The sequence below is a fragment of the Castor canadensis genome, chromosome X, assembly GCF_047511655.1.
Source record: "Castor canadensis chromosome X, mCasCan1.hap1v2, whole genome shotgun sequence".
Taxonomy (NCBI): Eukaryota; Metazoa; Chordata; class Mammalia; order Rodentia; family Castoridae; genus Castor; species Castor canadensis.
The window spans coordinates 87,235,243-87,258,634 of NC_133405.1; the positions used below are offsets into that span (position 1 = coordinate 87,235,243).

General features: G+C 38.8%; 1 protein-coding gene across 19 annotated transcripts in view; it reads right to left on the bottom strand.

The window, feature by feature from the left end:
- The window catches only part of Zc3h12b (zinc finger CCCH-type containing 12B), a 305,889-nt gene that overhangs the window by 79,553 nt on the left and 202,944 nt on the right, over window positions 1-23,392 (bottom strand). For 11 of the 19 annotated variants that reach the window (XM_074063651.1, XM_074063642.1, XM_074063654.1 and 8 more), the window contains one exon: window positions 15,974-16,147. The exons of 6 other annotated variants lie outside the window; for them this stretch is intronic. The gene's annotated coding sequence lies outside the window, so the exon portion shown is untranslated. Of the gene's footprint in view, window positions 1-15,973; window positions 16,230-23,392 lie in introns of all 19 variants that reach the window. 2 more of the 19 variants (XM_074063645.1, XM_074063639.1) reach the window with 1 other exon arrangement.

Consider the following 23,392-nt stretch of genomic DNA (forward strand, 5'->3'; position numbering starts at 1 on the left):
GGTCAGTGTATCTACATTAATGCCACCACAATGGTGTTTTAATTACCACTGCACTGTAGTACAGTTTGAAATCAGGTATGCGAAGCTTCCAGCTTTGTTCTTTTTGCTCATGGTTGTCTTGGCTATTTATTGCTTTTTTGAAGTTTCCATTTTTCATATCTATGAAGATTATTTTGGAATTTTGTAGTTCTGAGGATAGAACCCAGGGGCTTGAATATGCTAGGCAAGCACTATACCACTGATCCACATCCGCAACTCTCCTTTCTCTTTTATTGCTATAAATTTCCCTCTTAGAACTGCTTTTGATGCATCTCATGAGTTTTGGTTTGTTGTAATTCCATTTTTATTTCCATTGAGAAATTTGAATTTCTCCTTTAACTTCTTCATTGATCCATTGGCTGTTCAAGAGCATTTTGTTTAATTTCTGTGTGTTTGTGGAATTTCCTGCTATTTATTTTTAGTTTTATACCACTGAATTTGAAATAAATGTACTTGATCTGATTTTAATCTTCTTAAACATGTTAAGATTTGTTGTCTTAGTTATTTTCTTTTGCCCCAAGCATAATATCGCATATTGAGCAGATTTTAATGACAAGAGATTATTTTTGCTCATAATTCTGGAGGTTCAAGTTTGACAGGTTACATGTGGTGATAACCTTCTTGCTGACAGAATCCTGAGGTGGTATGAGGCATCACACAGCAAGTGACAAGGAACTCACATGCATGTACTTTTATTTCTCTCCCTTTTCTTATAAAGGCAATCATGGGGGCTCCACCTTAATGACCACATCCAATTCTAATCATCCCCAAAGGCTCTACTTTTAAACCCCAAAAATGCAGAGGTAAATTTAATACATGAAACCTGGAGGGATACACTCAAACTATAGCCAAACAATGGCATTCTATCCTTGGCCCCCAAGGTTCATGTTCATTTTGAAGCACAAAATGCACTCATTCCATCCTCATGCCCCAAAGTCTTAACTCATTCTAGCATCACTCAAAAGTCCAAGTCCAAAATCTCATCCAAGACTCAAGGTAAACTTGTTTAGCTGTGAGCCCCTGTAAAAATAAAAATAAAAACAAAAGTTACATGCTGCCAAGATACAATGGCAGGACAGGCACAGGGTAAACATTCATATTCAAAAATGAAGAAACAGGCAACTAAAAAGAAAGGAGTAATTGACCCAAAGAAAGACTGAAACACAGAAATGCAGAAATTAGATCTTAAAGCTCTAAGTATGACAACTTGTGTGTAAGACAATGATAAGTGAGTGGTGACCACTATAACTTTCCTGGTTTCCACACATATGTCTGCCCTCTTGGGCTTCATGCAGATTCTTGGTTGCTTTGCCTGGTGGGCACTGAACATTGCCAGTATCTCTACTTTTCTGGGCTCCCTGTCGCAGCTCCATATCACTCCATTTGATGTTCTCTACAGGGATTCTGACCCTGAGGAAAACTTCTGTCTGGACTACAAGGCTTTCCTTTGAAATCTTGGTGGAAGCATCCAAGACCCTATAATTTGTGTATTCTGTGCACTTGCAATAACCCAGTCATATGGACACCAATGTCTACTACTGGCATGAGCTATACCTTTTCCTGCTTGAGTGGTTGCAGCCACAGAGCACTGCCAGAAAACAAAGAAGAATCCCAAAGTGGGCTTGGGCTTTGAAACTGGGGTGAAATGTCCTAAAGTTCTTTCCTGAACCAGTTTTGCCTTAGAAGGTCTACAGGTCTGTGATGGCCTCAAAGATATTTGAGATGCCCTCAAAGCCTTTTTACCAATTGTCCCAATACAAAACAAATGGCTCCTTTGAGCTATTCTAATATCTTTAGCAAGAGGTATACTGTCCATACATTTGCATGCTTTATCTTCACTCCTTTCTTAGGCTGCAAAATTTGCAATCTTTCTGTTTGTTTCCCTTATGCTCTTGAATTATACTGAAGGCAGCCCCAAACTACACATATAGTCCCATTTCTATTTTGTTTAGAAGTGTCTTTCTGCCATTTATATTTAAACCTTCCATAAAGCTCTAGGGCATGGACACAGCTCGGCCAAATTATTTGCTACTTCTTAACAAGGAGAACTTTTCTTCTATTTCCAATAGGAACATGATTTCCATCTGAGACTAGTTCCCTAGTCTCCTTGCCTTCTGAAAACTCATAGAATCACCCATAATGCTCTGCTTACAGCACTGTAGCACTTTTCTAACCTGCTCCTTTAAACTGTTTCAACTTCTGCCCATATTCCAGTTCCATACATATTTCCATATTTTCTGGTATTCATTTTTAGCAACAACCTCATACTTGATATAAATTTTCTGTTTGGTTGCATTGTTTTGTTGCCAATAGCAACACTACAAACTGGGTAAGCTTGAACAATAAGAGGTTTATTTTGGCTCATGGCACTAGAGGTCCAACGTCAAAAAAGCCATCTATGGTAATGACCTTGCTTCCTAAACAGTACAGAATATCACATGGCAAATGACAGGGAGCATACATGGGTGCATTTTCTGGTCTCTCTTGTTTTTCTTATGAAGATTCTAGTACTTAATTATGGGTCCTCCACCCTGATGACCTTATATGATCCTAAATCACCTTCTAAAAGCCTCACCCCTGAACAATATGCCTTACAGTGGGAAATGAGTTTGAACACATGAAACCTTCAGGGGCACATTCAAACAATAGCCAAACCATAGCACTCATCTTGTGGCCTAACATATGCTCTATCACAGAGAATGTTCCACATGTGCTTGGGAAGAGTATGTATATTGTTGCTGTTGGGTGGAATGTTTTCTATATGTCTGTTAAACCCATTTGGTCTAAATTGTTGTTCAAACATAATGTTCCTTTATAAATTTTGTATCTGAGTTATATGTTCATTATTGGAAGCGAGGTAATAAAGTTTCCTGCTATTGGCTGGATATTTGTGGTTCACACCTGTAATCCTACCTACTTGGGAGGCTGAGATTGGGAAGATCACAGGTCGAGGCCAGCCTGGGCAAATAGTTTGTGAACCTGGTGCTTCCATCCTCTTGGCTGGGCTGCTTTCTTCCACTGGCCCTGCCTGGAAGGGCAATGGTGAGCACGGAAAAAGTGAATGGCTCTATGGGCCACGGCCAACTGGCATTATGGACACCCTGAGCTTCTTGGTGTTCAAGCTCCTCATAGGCTGAGTGACCTTTAGAAAGCTTCTTTGAGAAGAAGGAAGATGGTGGATTGTTGACATTCCTACAGCCCAGAGGTGACTAACTACCCTGAAAAAGGAAGATCAGAGGACCCTAAAAGGCACCCACGGGGTCCCATAAAAAGCGAGAAGCAAGCCCTCTCTGAATCTGCAAATAGAGAAGCAACTAACCACATGAAAAATGAGAAGAATGACTTGTAGCTCAACACTCCTGATACCCTGCCCCTGAAGTTGCTGCGTGGCTCCAGGCTTCATTACTCAGCACTCACTTGGTGGTAAGTCCTGCTTCCTGGCACATAGGAACTTGGAGCTCCATGCTTCCCCCTACTATGGGACCTGCTACATTCACCCTGAAACACCAGGGAAACCGGCGTCCCTGTGTAAGCAGGATCCATGGCTCCCATGCTCTGCTGGTAACAGAAGACACAAGCCAGTAGGCTGGGTTCCCTTGGAAGCAACAAAACAGAACTGTGTTCCCTGAAGCCCATGCAAGAAATCAGGCCCCAGAACTCCTGCTGCTCACAGACTTGGTTCTCCTGAGCCAGCAGCAGACCCATTGAACTGCACTCCCTGAAGTCCATGTGGAAAACCAGGCCCCAGAACTCCCACTGCCTGCAGGCTTGGTTCTCTTGAGCCGAGCCTGCATCAGACCCAGTGAACTGCAATCTCTGAAGCCTGTGTGGGAAATCAGGCACCAGAACTGCTGCTGCTTGCAGGCTTGGTTGCTCTGAGCTGGCAGCAGAGCTAATGAACTGTGCAGGAAATCAGGCCCCAGGGCTCCTGCTACCCAAATGCTTGGTCCCCTCATGCTTACAGCACTACCGTACTATGACTCTGGAGCCCATACCTGGAAAGCAGACACCAGAACTCATGCTGTCTGAAGGCTTGGATCCCCCGTGCCTGCAGCAGCTGCCATAGCTCTAAGTAGCCCAGCGCCAGCAAGCAAGCCTCAGAGCTCTTGCTGCCCGCAGACTTGGGTTGTCCATGCTTGAAGCAGCTGCTGTGACTCCTGGAATCCCATGCCTCACTGCAAGTAGAACCCAGGGCCTTGGCAACCTTGTGGACACCAGACAATTCAAGCCTGCTGGCTTTGATGCCCAATGGGTACCCTGAACTTGCTACTAAGTGCCAGGAGCCTACCACCACACACCTAAGTGGACCCCAGGCTCCAGACTTTGCTATTCTGCTGGCACCAAGAAGCTTCCCTCCCCAGACAGCACAGAAGACCAGCACTCCCCACTGTCCCTGAGAGCAAGAAAGCCCTTGCTTCCCCATCAAAGAGCAAGAACTCTGGACTCCCCAGTGAGGGAAGGAAAGCTATAACCTGCTACTCTGCAGGTGGCACCAGTAGCCTTGTTCCCCAAAGGAACACAAAAGCACACTGTGAATTTGTGAATTTGGCAGGGAGAGATGTGACTCCCTGCCAAAGAGTCACATCTCTCCTGTCCAAGAGCTGGAACCCCAGCTGCTCCACTGAGTGGCAATCCACCACTCTGCTGGTGCTACGAGGCCTGCCCCCTAAAGTGCACAGTGACCCAATACTCTCCATTGCAACTGCAGGACAGCACCTGCACTCCCATAAAGAGCACAAACTCCAGCTCCCTTGCTGAGGAGAGAAAAGTGGTAATCAGCACCAAAACTTGAACCCTCCAAGGGGTAACATATCCAGCATATCCCTCTCTGAGAAACACTGCTGGGGCTCCAGAAGAAAAAAACCTCAAAACCCCAACTACAGAGGCACAATGGATTAAAACCATAACTAAAAACAACTCTGGATGCATAAATCTCAATGCAGAATGAAACAGCAAGACAACTGCTCTCCCTCAAAAGCCAATTCCATCACTAGGGATCAAACACCTGGGTAGAGGAAGAGATATCAAATAGAGAAATCCAAAAAACAATAGTAAAAATGATTCACAACCTCAAAGAAGAAACACAAAAGCTAGTACTGGACCTCAAAGAGGATGTGAATAAAAAATTAAATGAGCTTGGAGAGAATACAAACAAAGAGATGACTGAAATTAAGAAGACTATCCAAGATACAAAAGAGGAAATCAATAAAGATATGGAAACCCTGAAAAATAATCAATCTGAAATAAACAACTCAATATTCCAAATAAAAATCTCAATCAAAAGCGTGGTGAACAGAGTGGAACAAATTGAAAATAGAGTATCAGGAACAGAAGACAAAGTAGAGGAATTAGACCAAACAGTAAAAGATCATGAAAGAATGCTATGAAAATATGAATGAAACATGAAAGATATCTGGGACACCATGAAAAGACCAAATCGATGAATCATGGGTGTAGAAAGGAGAGGAGATACAAACTAAAGGCATTGACAACCTATTCAATAGACTAATAGCTGAGAACATCCCTACCTTGAGAAATAGAGTCCCCAGATGCAGGAAGCTTACTGAATACCACACAATCAGGACCAAAAAAGAAACATCCCTAGACACATCATAGTCAAAACACTCAAAACACAGAACAAAGAAAGAATTCTGAAAGCTGAAAAAGAGAAAAGGCAAGTCACTTATAAATGCAAACCCATTAGAAAAACAGCAGATTTTTCAACTCAAACTCTAAATGCAAGAAGGTCATGGGAAGACATAATTCAGAAACTATTTTGCCCTTATCTCTAATTTTGTTGAAGAGAGAGTATAAGCAATAATAGGAAGGAACAAGGGTTTTTGCTGGTTGAGATAAGGATAGCTATACAGGGCATTGACTCACATTAATTTCCTGTGCATGTGTGTTACCTTCTAGGTCAATTCTTTTTGATCTAACCTTGTCTCTAGTTCCTGGTTCCCTTTTTCTTATTGGCCTCAGTTACTTTTAAGCTATCTGCTTTAGTTTCTCTGCGTTAAGGGCAACAAATGCTAGCTAATTTTTTAGGTGTTTTACCTATCCTCACCCCTCCCTTGTGTGCTCTCACTTTTATCATGTGCTCAAAGTCCAATCCTATTGTTGTGTTTGCCCTTGATCTAATGTCCACATATGAGGGAGAACATACGATTTTTGGTCTTTTGGGCCAGGCTAACCTCACTCAGAATGATGTTCTCCAATTCCATCCATTTACCAGTGAATGATACCATTTCGTTCTTCTTCATGGCTGCATAAAATTCCATTGTGAATAGATACCACATTTTCTTAATCCATTCGTCAGTGGTGGGGCATCTTGGCTGTTTCCATAACTTGGCTATTGTGAATAGTGCCGCAATAAACATGGGTGTGCAGGTGCCTCTGGAGTAACCTGTGTCACAGTCTTTTGGGTATATCCCCAAGAGTGGTATTGCTGGATCAAATGGTAGATCAATGTTTAGCTTTTTAAGTAGCCTCCAAATGTTTTTCCAGAGTGGTTGTACTAGTTTACATTCCCACCAGAGGGGAGAAATGACCCAAGCCTTGTATGCACATATGAATAATAAAATAGAAAAAAAAGACATAATTCAGGCCCTGAAAGAAAGAAAATGTCAACCTAGACTAGTCTATCCAGCAAAATTATCCTTTCTAATTGAAGGAGAAATTAAAACCTTCCACAACAAGGCAAAACTAAAGGAATTTGTACTACCAAGCCAGCACTACAGAAGATACTTTGAGGACTTTTACATATAGAAGAAGAAACTAGAGTGAGAAAGGAAGACTTAAGAAAGAACAAACACCTTTTAGCAAGCAGACCAGTAAACAAGGAACCAGAAAAAATAAACAACAGGGGAATAAAAAGGACTGGAAACAACAGGTGCCTTTCAATATTAACACTGAATGTAAATGGCCTCAATGACCCAATCAAAAGACACAGAATACCAAGTTGGGTTAAAAAACAAGACCAACTATATGTTGCTTACAAGAGACTTATCTCACTGAAAAAAATGAACATTGGCTTAGAGTCAAAGTGTGGAAAAAAGTTTTCCAATCAAATGAATCCCATGAACAGGCAGTAATAGCTATACTCATATCTGACAAAGTAGACTTCCAAACAAAATCAGCCAGAAAACACAACAGAGGTCACTTCATATTAACTAAAGGAATAATTCATCAGAGGAAATATCAATGCTTAACAACCATGCACCCATCTACATTAAAAACACCCTAATGGCCCCAAGAGCACAGACATACGCTAAGACAGTGATAGTGGGAGACCTGAATACCCCACTATCACCAATAGATAGGTCATCCAGGCAAAAGACCAAAAAGGAAACTTCAGAACTACTCCACACATCAGACCAACTAGGCATGATTGATATCTACAGAGTGTTTCACCCAACAACCAGGCAATAAACATTCTTTTCTGCAGCTCATGGAACTTTCTCCAAAATAGATCATATTTTAGGACACAAAGCAAGGCTCAACAAATTCAAGAAAATAAAAATAAAGCCCTGCACCACATCAGATCATATTGCAAAATAACTAGACCTCAACAACAAAAGAAACCACAGAAAATATTCAAACAAATGGAGACTGAACAACATACTGCTGAAAAACCAATGGGCAACCATACTAGTAAGGGAAGAAATCGAAAAGTTCCTAGAATAAAATAAAAATGAAAATACGACCTACTAGAATCTGTGGGGCACAGAAAAGGATGTGTTAAGGGGAAAATTTATAGGTTTAAGTGCTTACATTAAAAAAACAGAGACCTCGCAAGTAAACAACCTAATGCTGCACCTTAAGCTCCTAGAAAAAAGAAGAACAAACCAAGCCCAAAACCAGAAGATGGAGAGAAATAATAAAGATCAGGGCAGGGATCAAAACCAGCAGATGGAGAGAAATAATAAAGATCAGGGCAGGGATCAATGAGAGTGAGACCAGACAAAGTATACAAAGAATCAATGAAACAAAAAGTTGGTTATTTGGGAAGATTAATCCTTAGCCAACATGAACAAACAGAAGAGGAAGAAGACACAAATATATGTATATTCAGAAATGAAAAGGGGGACATAACCACAAATACTAACAAAATCCAGAGAATCATTAGAGAGTACTTTGAAAACTTATATTCAAGTAAAATGGAAAATCTAGATGAAATGGATAAATTCCTAGCTGCATGTGACCAAACAATATTGAACCAAGAAGATATTAAACACTGAAATAGTCCTATTGCATGCAATGCAATGGAAGGAGTAATAGTCTCCCTACAAAGAAGAGCACAGGACCTGATGGATTCACAACCAAATTTTACCAAACCTTTAAAGAAGAACTAACACCAATACTCCTCAAACTGTTCCAGGAAATAGAAAGGGAAGGAACACTACCAAACTCATTCTATGAAGCCAGCATTACACTCATTCCAAACTCAATAAAGAGATAATCCATATAAGAGAATTATAGACCAATATCTTTAATGAATTTGGATGCAAAGATTCTCAACAAAATTGTGGCAAACAATATTCAACAATACTTCAAAAAGATCATACACCATGACCAATTCATTTTCATTCCAAGGATACAAGGATGGTTCAACACATGTAAATCCATAAATATAATACAGCATATAAACAGAACCAAGGACAAAAACCACATGATCCTCTCAATAGATGCAGAAAAAGCCTGTGACAAAATCAAACACCCTTTCACAATAAAAGCCCTGAAGGAATTAGAAATAATGGAATGTTCCTCAACATAATAAAGGCTATATATGACAAACCTAGAGCCAACTTCATACTAAATGGAGAACAGCTGAAACCGTTCCCCTTAAAGTTAGGAATGAGACCGGGCTGTCTGCTTTCACCACTCCTATTCAATATAGTTTTGGAATTCTGAGCCAGTGCAATAAGACAAGAGCAAGAAATAAAAGGGATTCAAATAGGGAAGGGAGAAGGCAAACTACCCCTATTTGCAGATGACATGATCCTATACCTAGGAAACCCTAAAAACTCCACCAAAAACTATTAGAAATGATAAACTCTTTCAGCAAAGTAGCAGGATAGAAACTTAACATACAGAAAGCAGTAGCTTTTCTATATACCAATAATGAACAGACTGAGAAAGGAATCAGGGAAACAATGCCATTTACAATAACCTCAAAAAGAATAAAGTATCTGGGAATAAATTTAACAAAAGAAACCAAAGACCTTTTTAATGAAAACTTATAAACCACTGAAGAGAGAAATCAAAGAAGACATCAGAAGATCAAAAGACCTTCCATGCTCGTGGATCGGTAGAATCAACATTGTGAAAATGGCCATACTACAAAAAGCAATCTACATATTCAATGTAATCTCTATAAAATTCCAATGACATTCTGGACAGAAATAGAAAAGGCAATCGTGAAATACATATGGAAACACAAAAGACTCGAATAGCCAAAGCAATTCTAAGCAAAAGGTCCAATGCTGGAGGCATCACAATACTTCAAACTACAGTACAGTGCCATAACAATAAAAACAGCATGGTAGTGGCACCAAAAGAGACAGGAAGATCAATGGATCAGAATAGAAGATCCAGACATAAATCCATGCATCTATAGTCAAATGATCTTCAACAAAGGAGCCAAAACACACGATGAAGAAGAGACAATCTCTTTTAACAAATGCTGCTGGGAAAACTGGTAGAAGACTGAAACTAGATCCCTGTCTTTCACCCTGTACCAAAATCAACTCAAAGTGCATCAAAGAACTTAATATAAGTCCTGAAACATTGAAATGACTCCAGGAAGCAGTAGGAAGTACACTGGGACAGTTAGGGTATAGGGAATGACTCATACATAAACAGACTTCAAAAGGCTCGGCATCTAAAAGAAACAATGAACAAATTGGACTGCATCCAATTAAAGAGCTGCACAGCAAAGGAAACAGTCAGCAGACTCAAGAGACAGCCCACAGAATGGAAGAAAATCTTTGGCAGCTACTCATCCAATAAGGGACTAATATTCAGAATCTACAGGGAATTCAGAAAACTCAGCCTCCAAAGAATCAACACTCCAATGAAAATGCGCACATGAATTAAACAGGGAATTCTCAAAGGAAGAGATACAAATGGCCAGTAAATACATGAAGAAGTGTTCAACTTCCCTGGTTATAAAAAAGATGCAAATCAAAACAACACTTAGATTTCATCTCATTTGAGTTAGAATGCCATAATCAAGGGTAATAACAGTAACAAATGCTGGCATGGATGTGGCAAAACAGGAACCCTTTATACACTTCTGGTCAGAATTCAGGTTAGTACAATCACTATGGAAAGCAGTATGGAAATTCATCAAAAAACTAGAGATAGAAATGCCATATGATCCAGTGATACCACTCCTGGGAACAGTAGAGACACCTGTACACTGAAGTTCATTGCAGCACTATTCACAATAGCCAAGCTCTGGAAACAACCTAGATTCCCTACAACTGTTGAATGGATCATGAAATTGTGGTACATATACACAAGGGAGTATTACTCAGCCACAAGGAGTAATGACATGGGGTTTGGAGGTAAATGGATGCAATTGGAAGACATCATGCTAAGTGAAGTTAGCCAGGATCAGAAAAACAAAGGACACGTGTTTTCTCTCATATGTGGAAGATAGATCCAAAGATAAGGAAACTCAGATGTAGAATATGTTTGTAACAGTGGAACTACTCTATGGAACTTGAGGAATGAGGGAAAGGAAAAGAGAATGATAGAACACCACTTATATAGCATACCAAAAGATGTAAAGGTAGAGGATATAAGGATGTGTATTGAAAACTGTTGAAAGAACAGGGGGTGAGAGGTAAAGGGTAAGGAGAGTATTTGAAGGGATTGAAAGAACAAAGTAAAGCACACCCACAGTGGGCATACATTGAGACACTCCTTGGACCATCAACTTAAATATTGTTAGCAAAATCAAACTGCTTTAAGTGGGGTGGGGAAGGGTTTGAGGGGGAGAGACAATGGGGGCAATGTAAATAATGTACAATATAAGTCTAATCAGATTTGTCACTACAAATCCCCCATATAATGAATAGATCCTAATAAAAATTTGTAATAGATAAACTCTACAAAAAAAACCCCACCCAAAACAAATAGTTTGTGAGACTCTATCTCCAATATAATCAGAGCAAAATGAAATGGAGGTTTGGTTCAAGTGGTGGAGCACCCATTTTGCAAGTGTGAAGTCTGAGTGCAAACTCCAATACCACAAAAAGTTTACTATTACTACTACTACTGCTACTACTATTACTACTACTACTACTACTACTACTATGTAGTAATTTATCTTTCTCTTTATACCTTTCTATGTTTGCTTTATATATGTAGGTATTTCACTTTTAGGTGCATATGTATTTATAATTGTTATATTCTTTTGATGAGTTGATACATTTATCATTACAGAATGTATTTCTTTGTCTCGTTTTATACTTTTTGAATCTATTTTGTCTGATATAATTATCACTACCCCATCTTTTATTCACTAAATATTTTTTCCATCACTCACTTTCAGTCTATGTCCTTAAAAGTGAAGCGACTCTCATGGAGGAAACAAGTCATTGGGGTCTTGTTTTCTTACCTAATTATTCACTCTGTATTTTAATCAATTTACATTCAAGGAAATAATTGTTAAATAAGAACTTACTACTAGTATTTTGTTAATTGTTTTATAGATGCTTTGTTTCTTTCTTCCTCTTTTGCTGCCTTCCTTTGTGCTTTAATAGTTTCCAGTCATTGCATATTTTGAATGTTTTCTAGTTATTTTTTTTTAGCATATCCTTATAGATTTTTGCATTTTGGTTACTATCAAGGTTATCTAGAACAAATTAGAACAGTGTATTTCAAGCTGTTGATAACTTTGATTACATACAATTCTATACTTTTATTTCCCCATATGTTTCACGTGCTTGATATTAGAATTTGCATCATTATGTAATGATATACTTCAGCTATAGTTGTAACTATTTTGGTCTTTTAATTCTTATACTTGGACAAAATTGCTTTATATAACAACATTACATAATCCTAGAGAATTCTGGCTCTGTACTGTGTCATTGAGTTCTGTGCTTTCGTAAGTTTTTTTGTTGTTGTTATAAATTAGTGGTCTCTGGTTCTTCTTTAAAAAGTCCCTTAAGCAATCTCCACAAGGCAGACCTAATGAACTCTCCTAGCTTTTGTTTGTCTGCGATTTAAAAAAAAATTCTTCATTTCAGAAAGACAGATTTGCTGGGTATTCTTCGTTGGCAGGTTTCCCCCTTGGGGCTTTGAGCATATTGCTCCACTCTCTTCTGACATTCAAGGTTTCTTTTTAGAAATCTGCTGGAGGCAGATTTGCTGATAATCACAAACATTGCTAGTTTGGTTATTATTTATTGGTAAACTTCTCTTTGGGTTGAATTTGATTGGAGACCTCTCTGATTCCCGTATCTGGATGCTGGAATCTATCCAAATTAAGAAAGCTTAATGACTATGACTTTGAATATATTTTCTCTCCTCCAACCTCCCTTCTACTTTAATTCCTTTAATGCATAGGTCAGGTCTCTTGGTGACATTCAATAATTCCTGAAAGGTTTCTTCATTCATTTTTATTTTTCCTTCTTATTGGGTAAATTCAAATGTCATATCTTTGAGCTCGCTGATTTCTTCTTTTAGCTTGATTGACTCTGATTTGGAAGTTTTCTATTGCATTTATCAGTTCAGTTATTGTGTTCTGCATCTCTATAATTTCTATTTGGCTTTCATTTTATTTTCATTTATTTGTCAAATCTTTCATTTAGTTCATGTATTTTTTTCCAGATTTTGTTTAATTTTGTATCTGTGTATTCTTGTATATTCTGTATATAAGAATATCTGTATATTCACTGAGTTTCTTTGAGAGGATTATTCTGAATGTCTTGTTATCCATAGATCTTTCCTTTTTCACGGTCCACAGTTGAGTTTGTTAGTTTTTTTTTTGGGGAGGGAGGTATCATGATTTTGTGCATCCTTATTTCCTTATGTTGGTGTTTGCACATTTCTAGAGGCAGCCACATTTTCCATCTTTTCCAGGTGCTTTTTGGTAGCGACTATTTAGCCTGGCATATGATTGTGAATGATCTAGCTGTAAAGAACTTGGTTAGAGCTTGCTTTCAGGTTGTCTATATGGCTGCTGCCTTGCTTATGAAACTGAGTTGGGGAGTTGGCTAGATTCTATCTGGCAAGCCCAACTGGCTGAGCTCTGCAGTCAAGATCAGCAACTGGTTGGGTACTGCAACCATCTGTGGTCTGGCTGGGTCCAGACAACAAATGTATTCTCTGACCAGAAGGTATTGGTATTAGAGTTCAGCAACTGGAGTTGAATTTAATTTCCAGGGTGCCTGGATATGGCAGAATTCATGCCTGCTTTTTTTCCCCCTCCCCTTTCCTTCCCTTCCCTCCCTTCCCCTCCCCTCTTTCCTTTTTTCTTCCCTTCTCTTCCCCACCCCCTCAGCTTGGGATGCTCCTGCCTCAGAGTCCCAAGTGTTGGGATTAGAGGCATGCACTCCCAGGACAGGCCTAGTGTCTGCTTTTTGTTGAAACTCACTGCAGTTCTCTGTCTCCTTCAGTGGGATCTGTGGGTGGGCCTTGATGCCACAAGGAGAATTGATTATTCCTGGATTTGGCAGAAATAGTCACTGCTTTTTATTTTTTATTACTTATTTATTCATTTTGGTTACTGCTTTTTAAATAGAAATTTGCTGTGTGGGGTTTCCTCTAGGTCACTACCTGGGCAGGGTACCAGGATAAAATATGAAGCAGGCCATCTAAGAATTCTTCCCACCTTTTCTGGGTGTAACCAGCTCAGGTGTTTTGGTGGGGTATTGTCATTGGTTGGAACTTCAAGCACCACTGCTGAAAGGTACACTCACATACCACCAAAATGTACCCACTAGTCTCTATGAGAAACTCCTACTTGCTTTGTTTCTATTTGACCTAAGCTGGTCTATGTATTTTCCACCTATGTTCATTATTCTCCATGAGGTGAAAATTAAGTTGGCTCCCTGGAAAGTGTTTGCAAATGTTAGGGAAGCTGGATATTCTCCTTCCTGAACTGAATTTTCTTATGGTAGAAACCATGATTTCCAAGGAATCTTCTCTTTGTGACACTGTTAACTTTATGGAACAGCATGGGTGATACAGTAAAAGCAGGGCCATTTTTTTCTACCCTTCAATTTGGATTTTTCCCAGGTCCATCCAATGAAGCATTCAGGTGACTTGGGCTTATTTTCATTTTGTGGGGTTTTCACCATGGTGTTTTTGTCCGAAGTTAGCTGCTTGTTGGTCTTTCTGTGGAGGAGAATGGAGCCTTTGACCTCCTATTCTGTCATTTGTTGTTACCCTCTTCAACTTTCTCTAAAATATTCTATGAGTAGCAAGAGATGCCCATGGTCAAAACTTAAGTATGCTTTATTAGTGTAGGAAAGTACTAAGATTATAAAATGGGTGACTGATATTAATTCCCTACCCTTTTTGTCACATTATACTTTCCTCAGTTCCTCTTAAAAATTTGTTAAAAGGGTATATCTCATGTTAACTGTTCTTATCACAATAAAAAAAAATCATGTCTTATCAGGTTTTTTGCCTTTGAATCTTCTTCTTCTGAAATATCCATGTCCCTAACATTCCCTATTTATAAAACTTAAGCAAAATTTTCAAATCTTGGTTCAAAAGTCCCTTCATCTGTGAGTCTTCATTTCTTAACATACAGAGTTAGTCACTCCCTCCTTTGGGTTTCCTAGCATTATACTCCTAGCATTATACCTCCCCCTGCTGGTTCCCACCCCAAACATATCCCCAGTTTTATCCTCATTCATTCATTCATTTTTAAAGGCCTGGATTCTACATAGGACAGAGATCAAGCAACATTGGTCTTTCTCAGTCTGGCTTATTTCACAAAACATGATGATTTCAGTTTCATCCAACTTCCTGCAAAGGACATAATTTCATTCTCCTTTATGACTGAATAATACTCCATTGTGTATATTACTGCATTTTCTTTTTCTTTTTTTTTATTGTTATGCTGGGTAGGGGCACATTGTGGCATTTACAAAAGTTCTTACAATATATCAAATATATCATACTTGAATTCAGCCCCTTCACTATTCTTCTTTATGACCCCTTCCCCCATTCCTGGAATAGTTTCAACAGGTATCTGTTTTTCATTTACATACTTGTGAATCTGACTTACTTCACTTAACATGATGTGCACCAATTGCATCCATTTATGTAGGTATTTTTTGAATTGAGTCTTGCATTTATGTCTGGGCCAGCCTGGACCATAAATCTCCTATTTATGTTTCATGCATAGCAGAGGTGACAGGCATGCACAGCCACACCCAGATTTTTAATTGAGATAGGATCTTTCAGACTGTTTCCTGGGATAGCCTTGACTCACAATCTTCCTGATCTCCACCTCTCAAGTATCTAGGATTACAGGCATGAGCCACCATGCTTGGTCTGCATATGAAGTAGTTTTATTATATTGCGCTCCCTGACACCTTCTCTTTTCCTCTCCTCCCCCCAATAGGTTTCCATCTCCAAACATTCCCTCCATTTTTCACTAATGCAATTCATTTTTTAAAAAAATATTTTTGAACCTGGTTGGTTAAATAGATATAGCTCCCTCGGATATGGAGCTATATGGAACTGTACTTAGTGTGTTCACATTTTACAACTTCAAATAAAAATACAGAATTACAATCATATTGGTTCTTTTACTCTCCTCATTTTGTATTAAAGTTGATACATGTATTACACTTACATGCATGGAAAATTTCCCAGACAAGGTATAAATTTTGTTTTCAACATTTATACATATATTAAAGAATTTAAGAGGAGAAAAATATGTATAGTATTTACTCCAACTTACCATTTCTTTTGTTCTTCTTTTAATCCCAAATTACAAATTTTCTTCTAGTATCATGTTCCTTTAGCCTGCAGAACTTATTTGAATATTTCTTTCACAGCAGATCTTCTGGCAACAAATATGTTGTTTTCCTTCATCTGAGAATGTCTTTATTTCACTCTCATTCCTGAAGAACGTCTGGATATAGAATTATGGATGAAAAGGTCATTTCTTTCAGTATTTTATCGATGTTGTTCTCCTGTCTTTTCATCTTTTTTACCTATGAGAAATCAGTTAGCAATTTGAAAAACTGTCACCTGTACCTAAGATGCCACATTTCTCTGGTGCTTTCACGTTTTCTTTATCTTTAGTTTTCCAGCAGTTTATGTTGTGTGTGGGTATGGCTTTCTGTGTACTTTTCCCGAGTTTCTTGAATATAAAAGATTATGTATTTAAAATTTTCCAAGTAAATTTGTGCCAGTATTTCTTTAAATATTGTTTTTCTCTGCATTTCTTTCTTTCTTTCCAGCAGAGAGTTAATAGAAATATTAGAACTTTTGATAGTGTCTGACAGGCCCCTGAGGCTCAGTTCATTTTTGTCTATCTTTTTTCTCTTTCTTCTAGTTGCACAATTTCTGTTGTTCTATTTTCAAAATCACTGACACTTCGTCATGCCTGTCATGCCACTATATTCTATTAACTTAATCCAGTGATTTAAATTTTTTCAAATGTACTTTTCAGTTCTAGGATTCTTAATTTTTAAACATATCTATTTTTGTGCTGAGGACTGCTATTTTTAACTCATCTTAAGAGTACTTACCTTGGCATTATGGAACATAGTTATAACAGCTGCTTTAAGAACATGGTCTTATAATTGTATCATTGGGATCACCTCAAGGTTTGGCATTCATTGTGTTGTTGAGAACTGCTCACATTTTGCTTGTTCTTTTTATGCATAGTAATTTTGGTGTGTATACTTGGCATCTGGAATGTTATTAAGTATTGCTGTAATCCTCTGCAAAATATTGATTTTTTTCATTTGTTTTAATGGGCATTGACCTTGTTAAATGCAGACCACAAGTTCTGTTTCACTTTGTGTGGTGGTTATTATGTCATTTAAGTTTCCAAAGCTTTTGATAAGCTGTATGGGTCTGTTCTTTTTATGTGCCATTTAGGAGGTTTTCTGGAACTTATTCATTAGTTGACATTATAGTTTAATTCTTAAAGGATTTTCTATCATTCTTTGGATATACAGTCAGCCCTCCATATCTGCAGTTTCTATATTTGTGGGTTCAATGATCATGGATCAAACATATTTGTAAACTTTTATCTGTACTGAACATGCACACATTGTTTCCTTGTATACAAACAATTGTTCCTTAAACAATACAGTATAATAACGACTTACATACTATTTACAAAGATGTGTATAGGTTATATTTGAATATGCTATTTTGTATAAGGGACATGAGTATATGCAGATTTTGACATCTGCCAGTGGCCTTGGAACAAGTCCCCCACAGATACTAAGAAATGACTATTATGTGCATCCACAAATAAGAGATAAAGGGGCTACATTGGCTCAACACATAATTGGGAGGACCCCTTCTTCACCTCTTTGCTCTCTAGAAATTTCCCCAAATTAACTGGATTGCAGGAGCCACTTTCCCAATATTTCTGGTTGGAGAGATGGAGTTATCTCATAATTTCCCTTCCATACTTATGCAATAAGGACCATTATCATGGTGAAGTAGTAAGAGAAAAGAAAGAAAAAAAAATTTTTTTCCTTTATTGTTGTGCTGGGTGGGGGTACATTGTGGCATTTACAAAGATTCTTACAATGTATTAAATATATCACAATTCACTCCCTCCACTGTTTTCTTTTATCCCCCCCCTCAATTATTAGAATAGTTTCAACAGGAATCATTTTGCATTTACATACACATGTACACATTATGCACCATATTCACCCTTATACACCTTTTCCCTGCCACATGTTCCTTCCCACTGGTACCAACCCCTGCCCCTGGGTAGGACCTGTTCTGCCCTCCTGTTCTCTGATTTTATAGAAGAAAAAAGAGAAAAGATAAAAAGAAAAACATGACTTTTTGCTTGAGATAAAGGCAGCTACACAGGGAATTTCCTTGTGATATTTCCATATATATGTATTATAACCCTAATTGGTTTATCTCCTCTAATTTTCTTCATTCTACCTTAGTCCCTTACCTATGGTGGTTTCAGCTGGTTTAAGATTTCTATATTCATCCTTGTAGAGAAAGTAAATCAACCATATTCAAGTTCTTAGTTTCCTTCTTTAACCCTACCTGGACCTCCCCTTAGTGTGACCAGTGTTTCATAATATTGCTGCATTTGTATTAGGTCTATATTCCACATATGAGGGAGAACATGTAACTTTTGGCTTTCTGAGCCTGGTTAGCATCACTTAAGATGATGTTCTCCAGTTCCATCCAGTTACCTGTGAGTGCCAAAATTTCGTTCTTCTTTGTGGCTGAGAAAATTCCACTGCATATAAATAGCACATATTCTTAATCCATTCATCATTAGTGGGGCATCTTGGCTGTTTCCATAGCTTAGTTATTGTGAATAGTGCTGAAGTAAACATGGGTGTGTAGGTGTCTTTGATGTAACCTGACTCACATTCCTGTGGGTATATCCCTAGGAATGGTATTGCTGGCTCATATGGCAGATGTATTTTTTGATTTTTGGGGAGCCTCCATACTGTTCTCCATAGTGGTTGTACTAGCTTACATTCCCACCAGGAGTGTATGAGGGTTTCTTTTTCCCTTCAAACTTGCTAACATTTGTTGTTTGTGTTCTATTCCAACAGGAGTGAGGTGGAATCTTAATGTTGTTTTGATTTGCATTTCCTTTATGGCCAAGGATGGTGAGCATTTTTTCATTTTTGTAGCCATTCAGACATCTTTCATTGAAAAGGCTCTGTTCAGTCCATTTGCCCATTTCTTCATTGAGTCATTGATTTTTGGGAGAGTTTAATTTTTTGAGTTCCCTGTATATTCTGGTTATCAGTCCTTTGTTTGATGTATAGCTGGCAAAGATTTTCTCCCTTTTTGTGGGTAGCCTTTTCAGTTTAGAAATAATTTTTGTTGTTGTGCAGAGCTTTTGAATTTCATTTAGTCTCATTTGGTAATCTTTTTTCTTAGATGCTGAGCCAGTTGAATTCTACTAAAGAAGTCATTGACTATGCCTATTGCTTCCAGAGTATTCCCTGCTCTTTCCTGTACTAGCTTCAAGGTTTCAGGTCTTATACTAAGGTCCTTAATCCACTTTGAGAGGATATTTGTACAGAGGACAAACATGGATCTAGTTTCGGTTTTCCACAGGCAGGTATCCAGTTTTCCCAGAAACATTTGTTGAAGAGGCTGTCTTTTCTCTATCATATGTTTTGGTGCCTTTGTCAAAAATTAGGTGGGTGTAAATGTGTGGATTCGTATCTGGGTCTTTTATTCTGTTCCACTGGTCTTCATATCTATTTTTATGCCAATACTATGCTGTTTTTATTGCAATGGCTCTGTAGTATAGTTTGAAGTTAGGTATCGTGATATTTCCAGCATTGTTCTTTTTGTTCAGTATTGCCTTGGATATTCGTGGTCTTTTGTGCTTCCAAATGAACTTTAGGGTTGATATTTCAATCTCTGTGATGAATGTCATTGGGATTTTGATGGAAATTGCTTTGAACATGTAGATTGCTTTTGGTAGAATAGCCATTTTTCCTAGGTTGATTCTAACAATCCATGAGCATGGGAGATCTTTCCATCTTCTGTGGTCATCTTCAGTTACTTTCTTGAATGGTTTGTAGTTTTCCTTGTAGAGGTCATTCACATCCTTTGTTAAGTTATTCCTAGGTATTTGATTTTTTTGAAGCTATTATAAATGGAATTGTTTTCCGGTATTCTTTCTCAATTTGTTCATTGTTGGTGTATAGTAAGGCTACTGATTTTTGTAAATTGATTTTGTATCCTGCTACTTTGCTGAAGCTGTTTATGGAGTCTAGGAGTTTTGGGGTGTTTTAGGCATAAGATCATGTTGTGTGCAAATAGGGATAGTTTGACTTCTTACTTACCTGTTTGTATTCCTTTTATTTTTTCTTCCTGTCTTACTGCTCTGGCTAGGAATTCCAAGATTTTGTTGACTAGGAGAAGAGTGAGTGGGCACCCTTGTCTCATTTCTGACTTTAGGGAAAATGGTTTCAGTTTTTCCCCATTAAGTATGATGTTGGCTATAGGTTTGTCACATATAGGCTTTATTATGTTGAGGTATATTCCTCCTATTCCTAGCTGTTGTATTCCTAGTGTTGGTATTAGTTCTTCTTTAAAGGTCTGATAGAATTCAGCAGAGAATCTGTCAGGTCCTAGATTTTTCTTTTTTGGAAGACTCTATATTGCTGTTTCAATTTCATTGTATGTTATAGATCTGTTTAGGTGATTAATATCCTCTTGGCTTAATTTTGGGTGGTTATATGTATCTAGAAATTTCTCCATTTCTTCTATATTTTCCAATTCATTTGAATATAGGTTTTCAAAGTAGTCCCTAATGATTCTCTGGATTTCCTTGGTGTTTGTTTTATCCCCGCCTGTTTGTTTCCGATTTTAATACTTGTTTTAGTCAGATTTGCCAGGGGTTTGTCAATCTTGTTTATTTTTTCAAAGATCCAGCAATTTTGTTTCATTGATTTTTTTTCTCTATTTCATTGGTTTTGGCCCTTATTTTTATTATTTCTCTCCTTTTGCTTATTTTAAGTTTAGCTTGTTCTTGTTTATCTAGGAGTTTGAGATGCAGCATTAGGTCATTTACTTGAGATCTTTCTGTGTTTTTAATATATGCATTAATGGCTACAAACTTTTCTCACAACTGCCTTTGCTGTGTCCCATAGGTTTTGATAGGTTGTGTTTTCATTTTCCTTAAATTGCAGGACCTTTTTAAAATTCATATGTGCATAAATTGTTTGGGCCATTTCTCCCCCTGTCCCCTCCCCTGCCCCTTCTCTCTCCACTCCCCACCCCCCTTGCTTCCAGGAGGAACCTGTTCTGCCCTCTTCTCCAATTTTGTTGCAGAGAAGACATAAGCAATAATTAGAAAGACATAGTGTTTTTGCTAGTTTGACATAAGGATAGCTATACAGAGAGATTCCTAGCATTGCTTTCATTCCCATGTGTATTACAACCCAAACTGATTCATCTCTACCAGACCTCTTCACTACTTCCCAGTCACCTTCCCATAGTGACCTCTGTCATTTTAAGGTTACTATATTAACTTCTCTGCAGTGAACACACCAAACACTTTCAAGTTTTGGGTTTTCTACCTTTCCCTATTCCTCATGTATGTGTTATCCCCTTAGTGTGTGACCCATGTCCAATAGTATTACTATATTTGCTTTAGGTCTAAAGTCCACATATGAGGGAGAACATATGATTTTTGGTCTTCTGAGCCTGGCTAACTTCGCTTAAGATGATGTTCTCCAGTTCCATCCATTTACTTGCAAATGACAAGATTTCATTCTTCTTCATGGCCATACTGCTCCTGCCCCCACTCCTACACCTCATCTCTCACTTTGGGCTTGGAGCTTCTCCGACCTTCTGCAGGCAGCTCCTGTTCTAGCTCTGGATGTAATCCCATTAAGCACTCTATTTCTGATCCCAATAATAGACTCTGGGATGGGAAAGTGCTGGCAGGCATCAGGATAGATGGGAGAGGCCGAGACCCCTATGGGCACATTACGATTGTTAAAATTGTCACCAATACCCCCACACTTTCTCCTATACAAAAGGTCCAGCATTCTGTAAAAAAACATCTCCACTCCCATCATCTACCATTTAGCTCCAATTTTACAGGATGCCTTGTCTATCATCAACCAACCTGTCCTTCCCAACCTGACTTCTTGCTGGGTCTGTGTCCCCTTAATCACATCTTCTTTCATGGCCTCCACTGTCCCCCTCTCTTGGAATCAATCTAATCACTGCACAACCACTCAGTGTATCCCCACACCTATGTACTTCAATGTATCACTGATCTCCACACAACCCACTTGCTGCTTCAATCCCTCATCCAAAGCTTTCCCCAGTTCCTCCTCACCCAATCTACGCAACTCCACTATCCCCGTCATAGACTTGGTCAAAACAATGGCTGGGTTCTTTTTCCTGTGTGAAAAAACTCTTCTCATATGTTTAAACACTAGTATACAGACCACCTTCCCTTGCCTTTCTGTGTTCCTCATCCCAGCACCAACCATCTATCTACACAGAGAAATGGAAATTCAGCTGGACCTCACTCTCACCCCCTACTACTTCCCTGAGTACCGGCAGAAGAGATCGGTGGCAGTTCCCCTCCTCATTGGCATGGGGATTTTTACAGCCCTGGGAATGTGGGCAGCCAGGATTGGGACAGTGGTTCATTTGTACCAAAAGCTCTCCCGAGAAATCTACAATGATTTTGATAGGGTGGCAGACACCCTGGAGGCACTACAACAGGACTTCTCCCTGGTTGCAGTTGTTCTGTAGAACCGTAGGGCCCTTGACCTGCTTATGACTGAAAAAGGTGGAACTTGCCCTTTTCTGGGCAAAGAGTGCTGCTACTATGCCAACCAGTCCAGTCTGCTTCAAGGGAAGATAGCTGAGATCACGACTTCAATCGAAAAATGGCGACAACAACATCAAACCTTGTCCTGGAGCCTCCTGGAGGGTGTCTGGCCTTGGCTGCTCCCTTTAATAGGTCCCTTAATAATGATATTTCTGCTTGCCCTTATAGGTCCCTGCCTGCCCAATCTATTACAGTGTTCCTACAGGACCGAATTAGGGTTTTCACCAGACTGTCAATCAAATGTTCATGGGAAATCACCCCCCTTATGCAGCACTAAGATCACTGCCACAATTCAGCAGGAAGTAGATACAGAAGACAGACTGTCACCCCTCCCCCTCCCAAACTTTACATATAAACCAAAAGGGGGGAACAATAGAAATATGCAGGTAAAAGTGCCTCCATTTTGGGCCCGGCTGGATCTCCATTCTGATCTCCATTGTGCCCCCTGGTTAATGATAAAACCACTCCTTTGCTCCCAGAAAACACACCTCAAAGAAACAGCCATCAGTTCTCAGAAGATACGCACTAGAGACCCCTTGCTCAATTGAGAACTTTCAGCCCCAATGACCTCAGTAAATTTTCACATCATCCACTTCCTCGTTCTCTCATACAAAGTATACATAAAAGCCTACTTGCCTCAGAGTCAGCTGCTGCACCTCTCTCATGGACAGCCTGGTAGCTTTAGCCTGTCATTAAACTTTGCTTGCTGAATGTGAGATTCTTTCATGAGCTTTCTTTTGTGACTGGCATTTCCTTAACACTCATCACAAACCCTAAAAGCCAGGAAAGAATGGAGCTCTGAGAGAGAATAACTGCCAACCAATAAAA